The 18,287-nt window shown below is 33.2% G+C and overlaps 1 long non-coding RNA gene across 1 annotated transcript; it reads right to left on the bottom strand.

The window, feature by feature from the left end:
• Positions 1-50: 50 nt before the first annotated feature.
• On the bottom strand, positions 51-16,833 carry LOC108368847 (uncharacterized). The gene is made up of 3 exons (XR_001848427.1): positions 16,713-16,833; positions 16,578-16,637; positions 51-147 (listed from the first exon to the last, which is right to left on the bottom strand). It is a non-coding gene; the product is annotated as an uncharacterized LOC108368847 (long non-coding RNA).
• Between the last annotated feature and the right edge of the window lie 1,454 nt (positions 16,834-18,287).

Below are 18,287 nucleotides of genomic sequence, written 5' to 3'. Positions count from 1 at the left end.
ACCAGAGTTGGTTTGCGTTCGGATCGTTGAGCCCAGCGGTGTCGGTTGCCGATTGCGTTTCGTCGGTCGTTGTATTCAAATTGATTTCGTCTAAGCTCTCAGTGTCTAAATCGGTTGAGCTGCCGATTGTGACGAGCGGTTTTGGTTCTACGGAGATGAGAAGAAACAAGAAAAAGTTTTGGTAAACTGTAAAGTTATTAAGACAATGTTCAACGTTTTCGCTCATTGCGTAATTTTCCAATATACATTGGGCTTGGTTCACATTCGAAAATGACTGGAAAACAAATATTTTTTTCGAGTCTCACCTTCGATAACGCATTTGGAATAGGTTAGTATTCGATTCGAGAACTAGGCCATTCTCCAGCACAACGGAACCTTCGTTATCCAATGTAATTTCCCTTCGTTATGAACTTGAAATCCAGCCCATTATGGAATTCAAATTTTAATGAGGAAGAGTGATTGTCTTATATTCAAGGCGAATTTATATGAAATGGTGTTGCTAGAACAGCTGATCTGATTCGCCTCGGTAGACACGTGCCAAAGTTTCTTATGAGTGAGTAAGAAAGGCGAATGTTGAAATTTTCCTTCCCTCTTCTTCGTTGAGCGAAGAATAGCTGAAATTTTGACATTTGTGTATCGAAAGCGAAAACAAAATACATGTTAAGTTTTTGTTCTGTACTACCGCTACCACCTTATACGAATTCGCCTTGGCTGGATTTCGCTTCTCTCTTGTTACTTACTAGCTTTTCTATTTTTTTTTTCGAATCCATCTCAAATGTATTTCCAATATACTATGAACGTTGGAAAACTAAGGTTGGTTATGAGTTCGTTCCCAGTTCGATATGCATTTTTGATATCGAAGGTCATTTTCGAATATTCACCACAATGTTTATTGGGTTATTTCATTACACAAATTTCGAAATTACATAATGCAAATCGAGCCCTAACAGCCAATAAAACGTAAGCGACATTTTCGTTCAAAATGGTCTGTTTGATGCAGTAATTCACCTAGAGGCTCTAGGAGCATAAAAATCTCTTACGTTTTTTGGCGGTTAGGGCTCGATATGTATGTACATACATACATACAGTACATATATATATATATGATTTCTAAGAATCGCGTGAAGTTATGTGAAAAACGCTTAGGGATGTAGGGTAAGATTTAAGACATAATATTTAAAATATTTCGAATATATTTTGAAATTCGGGAAAACTTTAAAGTGATCTATTTATTCGAAATTAAACGTAAAAAGCTTTACTTAGAATTTACATATGTATTTTAAACTTGTTTCCTTAAAATTGTGGGAGTGGCAAAAATAGATAGATATTTCTGATGAATTCCCTATTTCTTGTTCAATCTGCTAACATAACCTAGCTATCATTGGGAAGGTTATAAATTAAGAGACGTATCCGCTTTAACATACTATAGTGGCATTAGAGGAACGTGTAACACTTAACCACATCACTAACTATTGCTGTCCACACTGCGGTTTGAGGTTTATAAAACAGTACAAATGTACAGAACAGTGTTCGGACCGCCAAAACTCGATTCAGTACTAAATCGCTGCAAAAATCGGGGCAAAAACAAATTTTCCGTACTAGATTGAATTTTTTTATTTTTGTTTCTGACATTAATTGTTTGACTAAAATATTTTCTATTCATGCAAAATAAGAACGCGAAGCAATGTAAGGATAATATGTCACATATTTAGGTAATTTTTAGCATTTTCTATAAAGTAGAACGTATCTAACACTTAATTTTTTTGAAAAGCAAACCTTTTCTACTTTATATAAATTTCATTCTACATATATTTTTTAACAACTTAAGTAAAGTTCTGCATCCGCCAATTTGTACAGCCATACATCAAAAAATAACGAAGTTACTTTATTGACGCATTGCTATGAAAGAGTTACTTTTTAACAGTGAGATTTGGCTAACTTTCAATTTTTTTTGCTGAAACCAGTGGTGAACATTCAAAAAACGGTCCCAAGAGGGGCATAACATGAATGAAAAAAACGGAATAGATTTGAAGTCAAGCAGAGTAGAGGAGTGGATTTAAAATTTTTTCAAAAACCGGAATAAATCTAATCTGATCTTAGTTGAGTCTAAACACTACGAACGAACGAATTCTTTACATTTTAACGCTAATGACCCACAGATGGCGAGAAAACACAGGGTTGTATCAGACGTGGTTCGACGTGGTGTCGAGTTGGTTAGCTTTTAACCATCTCAATGAAATGGTTAAGTGCTGTCATTTTTATATGGCGAAACTACGCTAAATCAAGTGGGTTATCGGGATAACCAACTAAATAGCCATAACTACGTGGTTAGCTCCGGTGGGGACATGGTATTAGGTATTCAAAGGCAGTTTTAGTTACCCTCGAATAACTGTAAGCATAAATATTTAAAAAAAAATATTTTTTGTTTGTTTTCAAGTTTAATGAAACGCTGCAGGTTGATTAAAAAGTTAAACAATTAAATAAAAAACTTACAATATTAGTGTTAAATAATGAAACACACCGTTGATTTACGTGCAAGGTGAAAATATATTTACAAAAACCTTTGTCACATTTATTTAATTTACATATACGCCATCCATCCGTGAACCTTTTCTAAATCTACGTAAAAATTCATAACAAACTTGTCAACTTTCAAGTGCATGAGGTTATTTGAAAAAATGTTCACGAGCTACGCACACACCATACAACAAGATGCCGGTAATGCGGCACACATGTGATAGATACAAAAGTTAAACATTAGAAAGCAATATGTCCTGCATACTAAACGAAGCGAATAATCGGCAGTCTCATTGTAAATGCAAAAGGCGTTTGGCAATATTTCAAACGTTTAACAAATGATTTTATGAAACTAAAGCCAGCCCGTATTTATGCATACCTAAATTACATACATATATGTATGTACATATGTAGGTATACAACGTTCTAAAAACACCATTAAATTTATTATTAATGTAACTATGTATGTACATATGTACATATACTATACATACAGTGGTCCACAAAATAATGGGAGAGCGATTTTTAATCAGTTTCGGTTATTTGTCTTTTGTTTATTATTTTTTTTTTTATAAAAGTCTAGCTGGTTATACAACAAACACCAAATAAATTCAGATTTCAATCTTTGTATAAAAATTCAGAAATTGTTCACCAAAATTCCAATCTTTTTAATTTTCGGAAAAAATCATGGCATGCAGTTTTGTAGCCCATTTAACTTTAGTCTAATGAAGTGTAAGTTTCAAGCTGCTCAAAAATTCCGTTAACTTTAGGCAATATTTTCGCCGGCAGTGTCCTCCATATAAAAGAAAATTGCTTTGCATGGAAAAAACCCCTTCAACCAAAAAAAAAAAAACGCAAAAATCAACGGGATTTTTTACCAACTTGAATCTTGCACTTCATTGGACTAGAACCAAATGGGCTACAAAACTACCTACCAAGATTTTTTCTAAAGATCATGATCAAAAAGTTTGAAATTTTGGTAAAGATTTGCTAAATTTTTATAATTTTTTGTACAAAGTTTTAACTGTAAATTTATACGGTGTTTTTTATATAATCAGCTAGACTTTTATGAAAAAATAATTAAATAAAAAAAGAAAAAAGTGTCAAAACTGATCAAAATATCGCACTTCTATTGTTTTGTGGACAATTGTATGTATGTGTTTATTTACCTATATTGTGTATGGTGAAATAAAATAAATTATGTACAATGTGAGCCTTAAATAACATTTCCAACAATATCGATTCAAGTAAATACTTCCAAATAAAATACGAACTGTTTTGAAATGAAGATTCAAAACCTATGTACATAGATAGTTCATGCCAATGAAAACGAAAGACTGTTGACACAAACTCACTCATTCTCGCATTTCTTCGTAGAAAATTAATTATGGCCGATAGTCTTAGTTACTAGTGCCTTTTTAGAATAGTAATCTAATTAGTTATAATTGTATTTGTTCGAAATAAATAAATAAATTAATTCATTAATCAAAAAATATATTTAAGACATGTTTGCGAAAGTGTAGTAGTGCATAGCTAGCACTTAGTATGTATGCGAGCAAATGCAGGCGCCTCAACAATTCCGCGGAGATCGTTCGTAACAAGTTATTTACATTAAATGTTCAATTAATGATGATCAGCGTTGAGAATAAATTAAAAATGTCGACTATTTACATAATTATATATGCAGATATATATATTTGCAGTTTTATTGCGGATATGTAGTTATTTCGGCACCTGCGCCGCAGCTGCAACACAAATCACCTTTTACCCAGCAGTCCGATTGCAGGTGATCAGCATCAAGTCGGGTCGGTTGGCATTATTCAACATCTTTATACTTACAGCTTGTAAGTACAACGAAGCAACCACCAGTTTGCGGTTTAACCGTTAGTTGTCTTTTTATTTATTAAACAACTAAATATTAATACTAGGCATCTTACGTACATACTTATGATGTAGAAACAGCGTAGATATCTATGTAGCTATGCAAGTACATACATAGATAAATAATAAAGTGCCCATCCTAGATCGTTTCGATAATCGTTTATATAAATGAATACAAAAGTAAATTGGAAAAAATTGTATCTGAATCAGCTAAACCTATAATAACGATTTTTATGTTTAATAAAAAATAAAGTATTAAATGTGTGGAGGATATTACAATTTTTAATTATATAATATATGCGCCTTTCATAGTGTAAGTGTAGATTCTACATACATACATATCGAGGAACCAGTTTCAAAACCGCCTAAATCGCCATTGTGACAAAAATGAGATTTGCTAACCCTGAACTCCAGGCATCGAGATTTACGCATAAGAATCGTAAAATCGTTATTAAAACAACAGACCTGTAAAATAATAGCTTGAGAAAATACCGCCTATCAAAGCAATGCCTTCAAAGAGAACCCGTTTTTTCGCTCTCCTCTAAAATTTGAGTGCAGTAAGATAGGCGGTTTCGCAAAAACATTGACATGATATGTATGTCTAGTACGTGTAGAATCCAAGAGAATGTTGAAAGTTGTGGCTTATGCAGACGTTGTCGATGTTCCCTTATTGCGAATCTGAATAGGGGTATTCACGATCCGGTGCATACTGTCTAGCATGGTGCATAGGTAGCATAAATAGCATGATTGTTGTTGTTTCGTGTGATCAAACAACAACAAAATTAGCCAATCATGCTATTTATGCTATCTGTGCATCATGCTAGACAGTATGCACCGGATCATGAATACCCCTAATATTTTTGAGTGCATGATATATGTATGCTATACTGGAATTCACTAAAATCGCCATGTGGCTGTAGGTTTTTGCAAAGTATGCGGCTTCAAAATGGTTGAAAATGTGCTAGTTCTTGACACCCGAGTGACAAACCACGCTATAACAAACAACCAATGCAGGCGGCGGCATCAGCTGACACACATAAAGTCAAATGTCACTTGCTCTTTAATATCATTTGTGGGCCGAAAAAATCGATTTAATATATCTTAACGATTCCTTGAAGATGGTAGCATTGACAAAAAAAAAACTTACAAGCGTGACTTCCAAGTCATACAAGAAGAGAATACTTGATTGTGAGCATGTCATTACAATACCGACAAGCGAGCAGGGAACAGGAATCAGGAAAGAACACAGATTTCTCATTATTACACACGCATGCACTGTTTAATTCGCGTTATATTCTACATTGCCAAGAACAGCTAAAAGAAGGTAAATTTAAATAATTACTTATAATTGTAAAACAGCGCCAATCAAGAAGAAGATTGTACCTTCTAGACACAATAGATCATTACAAGCGGTGCTAGTAATTTTAAGGTCTTCATTCCGATTTAATTCTGGAGGAGACCGACCGCAGAACAAATTTTCTCAAACGGGACAAATCGCTGTCGTTAATGGCCTGTAGGGATGTGCCGATGATTTGCCGGATTCCGGATACCATGTAAAAAATAAGAGCCGGATGCCCTTAATAAATTTCACAATATTTATTAGTTTAGGTTTTTGTTTGTTTAGCGACATACGTATGACCAGATTATCTGCATTTTCGAGATGAACTATCTCTAATACGTAATTAGCAGGGCCGAAGAAAATAAGCAAGAAAAAATCCATTTTAAGAGCTTAGATAAGCACTAAAATATTGGTAAATATGCTTGCAAATATGATCGCAAAACAACAAAATTTAAGTACAGTTTAATGTTTTGTTTTTTATTCAGTTTACTTCAAGGATTGAAAAATTACAATGGACATACAAGTGTTGCTTGATTTGCTCAAATAATAAATATCTGCGGTGGTCGTTTTAATTTTTTTAAATCGTCGTTATTCTCCATGCGAGATAAATTATTTCTATTCTTTTCAATAACCCCAATGCCTGACGAACAATTGGTTTTAAATTTTTGTATCCAAGCAGAAATGCAATTGAAGTTCCGGGTTAATAAAGACCAAATCTGTTTTAATGTTATTATTTGTAAACATTCCTTTAGTTCGACGAATAAAAAACGGCCAAGAAATGGTCAAGAAAAACGTATTGAGCTAAATTTTCTTAAGTAGTACGAAGTTCTTAAGAAATTTGCTATGCTTTCTATTATGGTTTGCTAAAGTTTGTTTGTGAATAGTACAAGGCACCCTTGTATTCAACAGGAATACATATATGCCAGTTGCATTATTTCGTAAGGAAAAGAGGCAGCAGGCTATAAAATATCATATGTCAAAACTCCTTGGACACTACTATTCACACACACGAAATAATAGCAATATATTTCTTGACCTTTTACTTAAAAGGTCCGTACTTAGCTTTAAACATTGAAATAAGCAAAATGAACATGAGATCGTTAAAATTAAGCTTGGAAATCCTGAATAAGCAAAATAAGTAATTCTAAGCAAAAGCTCTAACATTTCGGACCTGGTAATTAGGAATAAAGCACTTTAAAGTCAGTCGTTTGATTACGATTCGTTCTGCACTTCACAGATGCTTTTTCATTTCTTCTTGGCCGCGACCAATTGTAGCAAACATCTTTGCACGCTCAACTACAGCCACCAGACATGTAAATGTGCTTTAAAATGTTCTGTTTGAATCGTGTGCAAGCAGCAAGTCGATTGTCTGACTCTGCATTTGATTTCAACTACTTTAAAATGCATTTGGCTTAAAGCAATGCAAAGTCAGTATGTTTCTTTTAAATATGACTTTTCATGCTCAAATGGTTAATTGCCCACAGTAAGATGATTTTACAACTAATATTAAACTATTTGCAAATATATGTATCAAAAGTGTAAGCATTTGGTTTATCTCAATGAGGCTGCTAGGTGATTATACATCAATATGAAGTTAGTTGCTGCATAAGTAGAAAACAACTAATTTTTCTGAGTTTTTTTCAAAATCGAAGATCTTCAGTTAGAAAAGAAGATCGTGAAGATAAATGATCATATAATATAGGAAAACTATAGAGAACTTACAACAATAATAATTTAACCCTCAAAATGCCGTTCAAAATGTCACTTTTTTGAAATCATCGATCTTGGCTCCCATTCCACTAGAAAACATTGCATTATCTCTCTTCTAACTGAAGATCTACGATTTAAAACAAAAAATAACTCGTGTTTTGCCTATAGTGCGCCGTACTGGGACGTTTCAAACTCGTTTTTTTCTGACATCAATAAATCTAAAAACCAATTCGAAACTATAAATCAGTTAGCANGATAAATGATCATATAATATAGGAAAACTATAGAGAAGTTACAACAATAACAATTTAACGCTCAAAATGCAATTCAAAATGTCACTTTTTTGAAATCATCGATTTAGGCTCCCATTCCACTAGAAAACATTGCATTATCTCTCTTCTAACTGAAGATCTACGATTAAACTCGTACTGGGACGTTTCAAACTTGTTTTTTTCTGACATCAATAAATCTAAAAACCAATTCGAAACTATAAATCAGTTAGCATGGAGAAACCAGTTGAATCATTTGAAAAAGGCTGAAAGGTTTGAATGCTAGTGGCAAAAATAAATCGATGTGTTTTTGTTTAATTCGATGCATCGAAATGTACATCCATATTTTTCGATACCTCAAAAGGCATAGGATTTTTCAGCAAGTATTTCACTACAAAATATATTACTAGCATAATTGTACCAAATTTTAAATTATTTACTGCAACTAAGCTAATTACACAGTTGGATAAAATGTTACCACCTGAGTGAAACACATTCAGCCCTATCACCAATTCGATGTGAATAAAAAGTTCCCGTAATGTAACAGTAATACCGAAGTATCGCACATTAAAGCTGATATATCTCAAGAAAGAAAAACAAAAAAGAAAGGCAAAATTTGTCGAACTGTGATATGTTTATTTTTGGAGCCATTTCAATTTGTTGGTCAAAGCCACTTTTCTTTTTTGCAAACTTGAAAAACTGAAATGGCGGTTCAATGTTCTAGTGATGTTAATTTTCAAAAAAACATTGATGCATCGTTACATCGACTATTTATATATCGAGTGGAAACATTTCGATGAATTGAAGCAAAACAACATCGATATTTTCGATGCGTCGATGTTTTCCGACATCCCTAGGCTGAACTCTAGTGAAAGCTTATATTGAAGGGCCCGCTCACCGGGATGGATGGATGGATTGAGGAAATCGCCAACGGCTCTGATTCTGACTCCAGTTTTTGTAGTGATTTGGATATGCAAACGATGGGAAGACAGGGCAGCGACCGTACAAGAAAAAAAGGCAGCAATTTAGAAATCGAGAAATATTAACCCTTATACCCAGACAAGAAGATCCTTTAATTTGGTGGAAGCATNGCAAGTATTTCACTACAAAATATATTACTAGCATAATTGTACCAAATTTTTTATTATTTGCTGCAATTAAGCTAATTACACAAAAAAATTACACAAAATTTTACCACCTGAGTGAAACACATTCAGCCCTATCACCAATTCGATGTGAATAAAAAGCTCCCATAATGTAACAGTAATACCGAAGTATTGCACATTAAAGCTGGTATATCTCAAGAAAGAAAAACAAAAAAGAAAGGCAAAATTTGTCGAACTGTGATATGTTTATTTTTGGAGCCATTTCAATTTGTTGGTCAATGCCACTTTTCTTTTTTGCAAACTTGAAAAACTGAAATCGCCAACGGCTCTGATGCTGACTCCAGTTTTTGTAGTGATTTGGATATGCAAACGATGGGAAGACAGGGCAGCGACCGTACAAGAAAAAAGGCAGCAATTTAGAAATGGAGAAATATTAACCATTATACCCAGACAATAAGATCTTTTAATTTGGTGGAAGCAAGGTCGCAAAGAATTTCCAAATTTGTTTACACTGGCAATGAAGTATCTCTGCGGCCCACCTTCCTCAGTAAACTCGAAAAGAGTGTTTAGTGCTTCGGGTCGCATTTATGTTGAAAATAGAAATAGCTTGTTGCCCGATAATGCAGAAATGTTTTTTTTTTTCATAATGAAAAAATCTTAAAATTTTTTAATTCTGACCTAAATTTTTAAATTGAATCTTCAATAATTGAAATCCGGAAATCCAGCCGGATTTTAGCCTGTATCCGGCCGGCTAGTCGGATAACAGAAAAACGGCTGGATAAGCCGGGTTCCGGATATCTACCGGATACCCGGCACTACCCTAATGGCCTGCAATACACTATTTGCTCTTCTAAAAAAAGAGTTAAGCATACAGTCAGTGGAAATAAAATGTCATATTAAATTTCAGAATTTACTAGCTAATAAAGCCAATAGGGCAAGCACGCGAACGACTCCGCCACGCCAGTCGAGCCAAGTACGCGCGCGGTTGGCTGAGTGTAACTTAATGCAAATAGGCAAAAATAAAAATTAAAAATCAGTACCTTCTTAAAATGCGCAATGGGCACAAAAATGCTATTTTAATACAAACAACAACAGCCACTGCGCTGAAACAATGACAAATGCAATTCTTTGTTTTGGCCAAAAACGTGCTGCAGTCCAAAAGCGACTTTGGCATATTTTTGCAGTGAGTTTTGTTTATTTACACTTTTCCACAAAATGGTTTGCTAAATTTTTAGTTTCGTTGAAGCTACCTCGATCTTGAAACGTGTTCGGCAGACCAAAAGAAATGCGTTCAACAATACATACGTTATTTTAGAGAGGGCACACATACATACATGCATACATAATATATACTTATTTGTATGTGCATCTGCGTACGTGAGTGTAGAGGCAAATTTATAAACAATAAACGCCAATATACATACATACATTGATATGTACATATCGTCACCTGATATGCAAAAAGGCGTAACAACATCGCAAATGTGAAATGGAAAAAGTCGTGACTAATATTTTTATTATATTTTTTGATTGTAATTCGATGAAATCCATCGTATAATTCAAAAAGTGAATTTTGAATTTTTTTTTTTAGTTATGACTTTTTGCATTTCAGGTGAGTATGTATGTATGTATGTATAGTAAGACCAAATTAAGCCCAGTCGTGGCAAAGTTTATTATGTTTATACGTTTATACTAATATACAGCTAATTTGCATACATATTAAAGCGACAAAAGCAAAAGCAAAGGAAAACAGTTTTGTATCAAAAATAAACAAAAAATTAGAACAATAATACAATATACAAACATACATACTACTTACGTACATATGTATACCGTACAAATACGTATAAAATCGACTACTCCATTGGAAATTTTATGCAAGTATGCGGAAAGAAGTTTGACGCATTGACGCAACAATACTATGGACTACGTAGTAGCCGGAGGAGTTGGATTGTTGGGGGTTATATTTTGTAGCGCACTGAAGTGTAAATATTCATACTAGGATTCAATAGTTCAGTCTAGGTAAAAAGATCGCGTTGAAATACTTATAGCATTTTAAAATAAAGCCACTCTGTTTATATAATAATTCGATATCTAAAGGTACACAAATGCCTGCAATTGAGAAAAGCATCACTCCACTAAAAAAGAGAGAGAGGAGGAACAACAATGCAACGCTCAGTTTAAGCTTTCTAACGACCGTAAGCTTAAAGCCTCGCATAGAATTCAACTATCCAAAAATGAGGAATAAAAATTGTGCCTCCAATCTTGACGATGCAAATTTGAAATTTAATGTCCGTTAAGTAAGTATGCTAAATTTGACTTTATGTAATCCGTTTGGTATGAACTTCAATAAAAGGTTGATTTCTGCATTTTAAAAGTACACTGACCCCTTAAATCTTTAGTAACTTTATTGTTGAATGTATGTACATATATAGTCATTGACTTCCAGCTGGGTAAATGTTAACCGCACAACACATGTGACATTGTTTTTACTTATCTTTAATTTTAAAGTTTTAGTTTTTTGACTTTGTTTTTAGCGTATTTTATTTTAACTCGACAGAAGGAAGTGTTGGCTTCGTGTTTTATTGTTATTATTTTTTTTTGGTGCATGTTAATAATACGTATCCAATTAGGAGCTGCGTCCACGCGATATACATTTTTAATAAACAAATATTTTTTTCGTATCTTTGTTTCTTTTTTGTTTTTGTTTTTGATGCCGTTTTCAAACCTTACCAAGGCAAAATGTGTATTTCGGTTTATATATATAAATGCGTACTAAAATAATAAAACTATAGTAAAAACGGACATTCATTTATACACATCGATGGTCCTGTGCAATAACGACACAATTCCAAATTCAAAAAATAAAAACTGTTACAGTGTTAAGTGGCGCATGCCCCTAATTCTTGTCGAATCCATGTCTAACCTACTGTACTTACTTTTTCAATCCTTACTGCTTGCCTGAGTAAGGGATGAAAATGGATTAGACAAAGATCCGTCAGCGTTAGCCCTTCTATTAAGTGGATAATGATATCTGATTCCCCATAAGAAGTAAAATCTATATTTTTTTGTTACCATTTATTTTTTTTCAAAGTGGAAAGCCTAACTAAAAACTTTAAATCCGATTTCTCGCTTTTTTTTTTGTTTATTTGAGTTATTTCGTTTCGTTTCAGCAAACGAGCGTTATGCAGTATAAATTAGCGCAATACAATGAACCCGACAACTTTGATGTATTCCGTTTTTTATGCATGTCAGGAACCGTTCAGAAGGTCAGTACCCACAAATCGTCTCTTGGTATGTACAATTCATTCATTCGGCACAATTCAAGTGCGTTCAAATGGTTAGAGTATTGGTCACCAAATTAGTTAATGCTACTACTGTCGGTTAAACTTTTGATTCAACAATCGCCTGTGAAAGTTGAATCATATAAATTCCCTATAAGTCAGATGATATATGTATGTAGGTATTAGATGGATCACGCTAACTTGGACATGTAATTATACCCAAGTAAAGGAGAGTGGTCAGTATGGAATTTACATGTATCGACGGCCGCTAAAAGATTTCTCCTAAGTATTTCAAGTAAATTGCACTCTCTCTCTCTCTCTCTTAGTTTTTGCTTAAAACCCTGGTGAGGCCGATTAATCTGTACAATATGAATATAATTCGTCGGGAGCTCAACATGCATCCATCCAGGATAGAGCAATCGAGGTAGCTTCGTTAAATGTATGTGGATGCCTTTTCTACATAGAGGGGATTTGTGATAATATGTTCCCGAGAGTTTCAAGCGATAACACTGATTGTAAGTACCAGAATAAGAAGAGATAGATCCATGAAAATGTATACTTATACGATCAGAACGTCAATCTGAGCCGATTCAGCCATAATTCTGTCTGTTCGTCTGTCTGTCTCTCAGTATTCGAGATATCCGACTGAAATTTGGTAAGTGGAGTATGTATTATAATGTATTAATTTGTCAGAAACGGAAATATCTGATCACTATAACATATAGCTCCCATACAACTGATTCATCAGATATGAGATCCTTCGTTATATCTCCTCCATTTATGTAGCTAGCAACATGAAATTATAACCTATGGATGCTCCATACAACTCGTTGTTCAGATATGGGATTTTACTTTAAACCTCCTTAATTTCGACAGCTAAATTTGAGAAATTTCTAAATAATCATACAGCTATTTTCTAAATAATTATACAACGTCTACTGAGATAATCGTCAATATGGGTGCTGTACAAGGTTTATCTCCTATACCACTGATTGTTTAGAAACAAGTTTTTGCAATACATATAACTCCTTTACGTAGGCAGCTCAAGCCATTAAATTGTGTTACATACCGATCACACACAGCAGCGAAAATCACTCAGATTGGTGCTTTATAAGATATATCTTCCATACCTGTGATTGTTTAGATATGATTTTTATTTCATATACAAATGTAACTCCTTTTTATATGTACATATGTATGCTGTGAACATAAAAATGTGGTTTAGTTCCCAAACAACTAATTTCAAATACAGTTATCTGTTAAAGTAAAATTTTCTGACGTTCATGAAAGGTATAGCCGAAGACAGCGCTGCTCTTACTTGTTTTCAATTAAAGTAGCGCTCGTCGACATCGTATGTAGGAAAAAGACTGCAGCAGCAAGGGCGCTACGATCTATGCACTATAATATTGTTGGAGGCTTCGAGTTTATTTAGTCCTGACAATACGCGATAAGGCCAGTATGCAGCTCTCAAGAAAAGCAAAAACTCCGTATAAAATGACGCACAAGAAATGGCTAAAAAATTTTCTTGTGTAAAACTTTTTTGAGGCAGTACGCAGTTCTTAAGAAATTTGCTACGCCCACACGGCAACCCATGCTTGCAACAGAAATATATGCCCGTTCCATTATTGCTTAAGGAAAGGAAGTGAGGCAACAGCATCAGATGACAAAATTCCTTAGACACACACACGAATTGTTATTGTTGTTGGCAATTTTTTTTTTTTCTTGACCGTTTTCTTGAGAGCTGCCGAGGGATTCGGGCGTGGTGCCATAATTTATCTCTGCGAAAGAATGTTGTGGAACAGAAGCCAATTGAAGCCGCGGCATCGGGTTATTTATTTTTTTTTTCGTACGATTAGGGAACTCGTTTATTACACCACCCTTAATAAATAAAAATAAATAAAAGCGTTAATGGCTGCTACAGACCAGCTGTGTTAACATCGCAACTTGACATTTAGTCGCAAGTACATAACATCCAAACAATTAGTTAGTGGTGTTATCATAGCAAACAAACACTAAGCGCAAAATTTCCGTGATAAAATATGTATTAACGATAAAATGCCGGTACACTAAGTCTTAAAGATACAAAAGTAAAAACAGCGTTCGCCGTGAGCCACTGCCTCTATGGCTGAAAATGCACTTGCAGCTGCTTTAGATAGACAGACAGACTGACTGTTAGGCTACAAAAGTTGTAAAGCAAATTGAGAGTCAGTCATCAAAATTTCCAATATTTGTTTGCGCGTACTAATTTTCGCTTATCTTTTTTCGAGTATACTCATATTTGAATATTTAAAATTCTTATTTATTTGTATGTTTTTTAGTGTTTAACACCCTCATAAATCTAGAAACTAGAAAAACAAATTCATATATGTATATTTGAACCCAACGCGACTTGCCTCAAACGCAATCTAAGCTACATATCGTCGTTTAAAGTACAAAACGGCGTATGTGAGGTTGCATAAATTATTTTATAGAGAGTAAAAACAGTCATATTTCAAAATGGTTTCCTTTTTATAAAGCAATCGCATTTCTGGCTAGTATATTTCAGGACGAATGGATAAGAATGGAGCCAAGAGCTTGTGTGAGCAAATCCAATTTTTGGCAGCCAATGTCAGTTACGCGGTTTTGTACTTTAAACGACGATATGTATGTATGTATGTATGGATGTGTTGGGAAATACTGTTGACGACTGTTATTCCCAATGACTTAGTGTTGACATATTGCGATGTAGTTTACATTTGTAAGTCAATATTATGTGTGTTTTGTAAGAATAACGAAAATAAAATTCCAAAATTAGTAGATATGTATTCCACTAAGTACATATTATTGTTAAGAAAATTAAAAATTTCAAAATAATCTTGCTGGTATCTCTTTATGATGTCATATCTAAGAGGTATCATTAATAAGTTGTTCCAATAATTTTTGTTTTATTTTATTTCATTTTGTTTTATTTTTGAAATTCCTGACTCTTTTATGTCCATACATAAATACATAGTATATGCGCCATAAACATAATCATTTAGCCCAATCACATTTAAAAATTTACGGTAGCAACGACCACTTCTCAAAAACAAAAAAGGTAAATTTGTTCCATACTTAAGGCTATAAAAAAAAACAAACATATGTACATACATATGTGTGTGCAAGTATGTACACGCCGACGATTTAACGCAATCAAAAATTTGCGATCTAAAAAACGCAGGTAAGCAGTGAAGCAAAATTGCAGCTGCTGGCAAATTGTTGGTGAGAATTGTAGAAGTGTAGCAAGAAAAAACTAAATGCTCCTACAAATACATACATGCCTGTCCGGCTTGTGCTGACCGCAGGCGCAGCACGCGCTTTAGCATGCTCCAAAAATAAAGACAGCCTGAAATTAAGCTAACACAAATGAGAAGAAAAGGCGTTAAACCAAACATACCAATTGCCAAAAACTCTGTGCCAATGAAAACATACAAAAAAAAAACGAAGACAAAAACCAAAAAAACCAAGCAAAATCACTTCAAGGGACTGCGAGCTCGGTCGGCTCTTCAATACATCGCAATTTATGAGGGTCTAGGTAGCACTTCAAACAATTTCGTCATTTCTTTTATTTGCATTTTAACCATTGAATTCCACAGCAAAGCAAAACGGCCAACATTCACTCACAATTTAAGAAAAAAATAATAATAATTCGCATAAATCTTAAAGAAATTTCAAAACAAAAGCAATGATGATGCTTTTAAAAAATTCCAAAACAATTATCACAAGAGCAGCAGCTTTGCACGATTTCGTTAGGCATTCGCAACTACACTGAGAAAAATATTTAGGTACACAAAGAAATTTTCGTTTTCAAATTTGTATGGAACGTTTGAACCTACAGTATTTATTTAAGTTTTGAGAACGAAAATTTTCAATTCAATTTCTAAAATCTATGTTTTTGTTTTTGATACGCACATTTTAAAATCGTTTTTAAAAACGATCGTGTGGTTATTGAAAATGCGCATGTTCAAATTGAATTCCAAAATATTCGTTTTTAAAATATGCGTTTTCAAATATGATATTAAAATTTTATTTTTATTAAATCACTACAAATCTTTTGGGATATATGTACATTGTCAAAAATTGATTGATATACATATACTTATAAATAAGTTACAAAATTAATGAGGAAAATACAGATGTTAAACATATCGACTGCTGAGTGGAAGATTGACCTATCTCGGCAGCGAGTTCGAAAACGCCTTATCTCAAAAAAATTTTCAAGATCGCCCTATTTCAGAATTTTATGAAAAAATGCCCTATCTGACTTCAAAATGCATTGAAAATGTGCTGATATATATAGGGCGTTTTTGAATCGGCAGCTGAGATAGGACGTTTTTGAAACGAATTCTGAAAATTTTTGAAAAGTTTTTTGAGATAGGGCGTTTTCAAACTGGCTGCCGAGATAGGTCGATCTTCCACTCAGAAGTCGATACATACATACATAAATACATACAGGTTTTCTTGCCTTTCTTCCAAGCTGGGCCCGCTGATATTGCTTCGCGCTGGTCAGATCCTGCAAATTATAATAAGAAAATCATAAATTATTATTTAATAGTCCACAGGAATCTGTTTTATAATTTAGTCTTACCAAAGCTTTTTTTTCGATCAGAGGAGTCCACAGTACCACCAATCTTCCTTTTATTTAGGTGGTTAGAATGGCGTAATATATTTATTTCATCGCCTTTTTTGAAGATTGAAGTAGTTTTTTTCGCTGCACACAATTTTTTCGACAAATGATGCAAAGATATGAAATGTTTTTCATTATAATTAGATAGCTTTTTGAATTCTAATGCAAAACATTTTAGTTTTCAAACTTAATTGGCTGAAAATAAATTTAAGTTTTTATTTTAAAAGTGTCTCGTTTTATTTTACTTGTTGCAAATTGTGTCGCACTACAAATCATTGGGACAATATTCTAAATGTTTCATTTTAGTTTTGAAAATACGCATTTTGGCGTTAAATATATTATAACGTTCGTTTTTATTTTGCGAATATTTCGTTTCAAAGTCGTAAATACAAATACTGCATTTTTTATTTTGTATAAAGTAAAATTATGTACCAAAATTTTGTTTTACAATTTCTTTTAAAAACTTGCGTTTTACCTGTATCATTTTCTCAGTGTACCATATTCTCTTTATTTCAAGCTAAAACACATACATATGATTTTGCGCCAAACGCCCTTTTGTTTACTTTAAACAGATTTATTTTTGGAGATTTTTTCGTTTGAACAGGATTTCGTTCTTCTGCATTTTACAGAAACCTTTTGGTAATTAAGAAAAACAAAATAAAAAAAAAAAATATATATATATATATACATATACACTCACCAGAATATGTTTCCGTACACTGTTTTTTTTTTTAATATTTGCAATGTTTTTCGTAATAAATTTTTTCGTTAATTTTTAATGGTAATATAGTTTATTCTGCATCAAATGGCATATAAATTAATGATTCAAAGTTTTTACAAAATTTGGGAAAATTCGACAAATTTTCACCAACATTTTAAACTTTTAAACAAAATTATTTAGCATTTTTTGGCAGTACGCAATTTTGTAGCTCACTCAATTTCAGTATAAGTGCAAGTTTTAAGTGGCCATGATCTACCGTTGAATTTTGAGAATTTGTATCTTATCTAATTCAAAATTGTACTTTATTATACTGAATTGATTGTATAAAACTGCATACTCAAAAAAATTCAAAAACTTTTGTTTAAAAGTTTAAAAAATTGGTGAAAATTTGTCGAATTTTCCTATATTTGTAAATGTGTTTTGAAATGTTTCCTTTTAATCAAGGCCAAATCGTTGATTGAAAATTTTGTATACGGCTGAACTCATTCTCTCTTCAAGTTACGTATCGAGGGCTTATATTCAATACCCTCTACCTGCACTTTTCACAAAAAAAGAGGTTCTGTGATATTAATGTTGACCTTGAATAACGCCTAACAAAATAATTTACTATTAAATTGCATAGTCAGAATTAACATCAGTGATGACAGGTACGTCCCAGATGGGTTCCAACATCACAAAGTAGTTTTTGTCAAAATTGCAGATAGAGGGTATTTAATATAAGCCCTCGATATGTTTAAGTTTGTTTAAAAATACGTTTTCTATTCAAAAATTTCTAATCGCTAACATGGAAAAACCAAAAACGACACTGTTTGAAA

The sequence above is a fragment of the Rhagoletis zephyria genome, unplaced genomic scaffold (assembly GCF_001687245.7).
Source record: "Rhagoletis zephyria isolate East Lansing unplaced genomic scaffold, Rhagoletis_zephyria_1.1 Rzeph_scaffold_03355, whole genome shotgun sequence".
NCBI lineage: Eukaryota > Metazoa > Arthropoda > Insecta > Diptera > Tephritidae > Rhagoletis > Rhagoletis zephyria.
The sequence above is the reverse complement of the archived record's forward strand: the minus strand, read 5'-3'. Positions and strand labels throughout refer to the sequence as shown.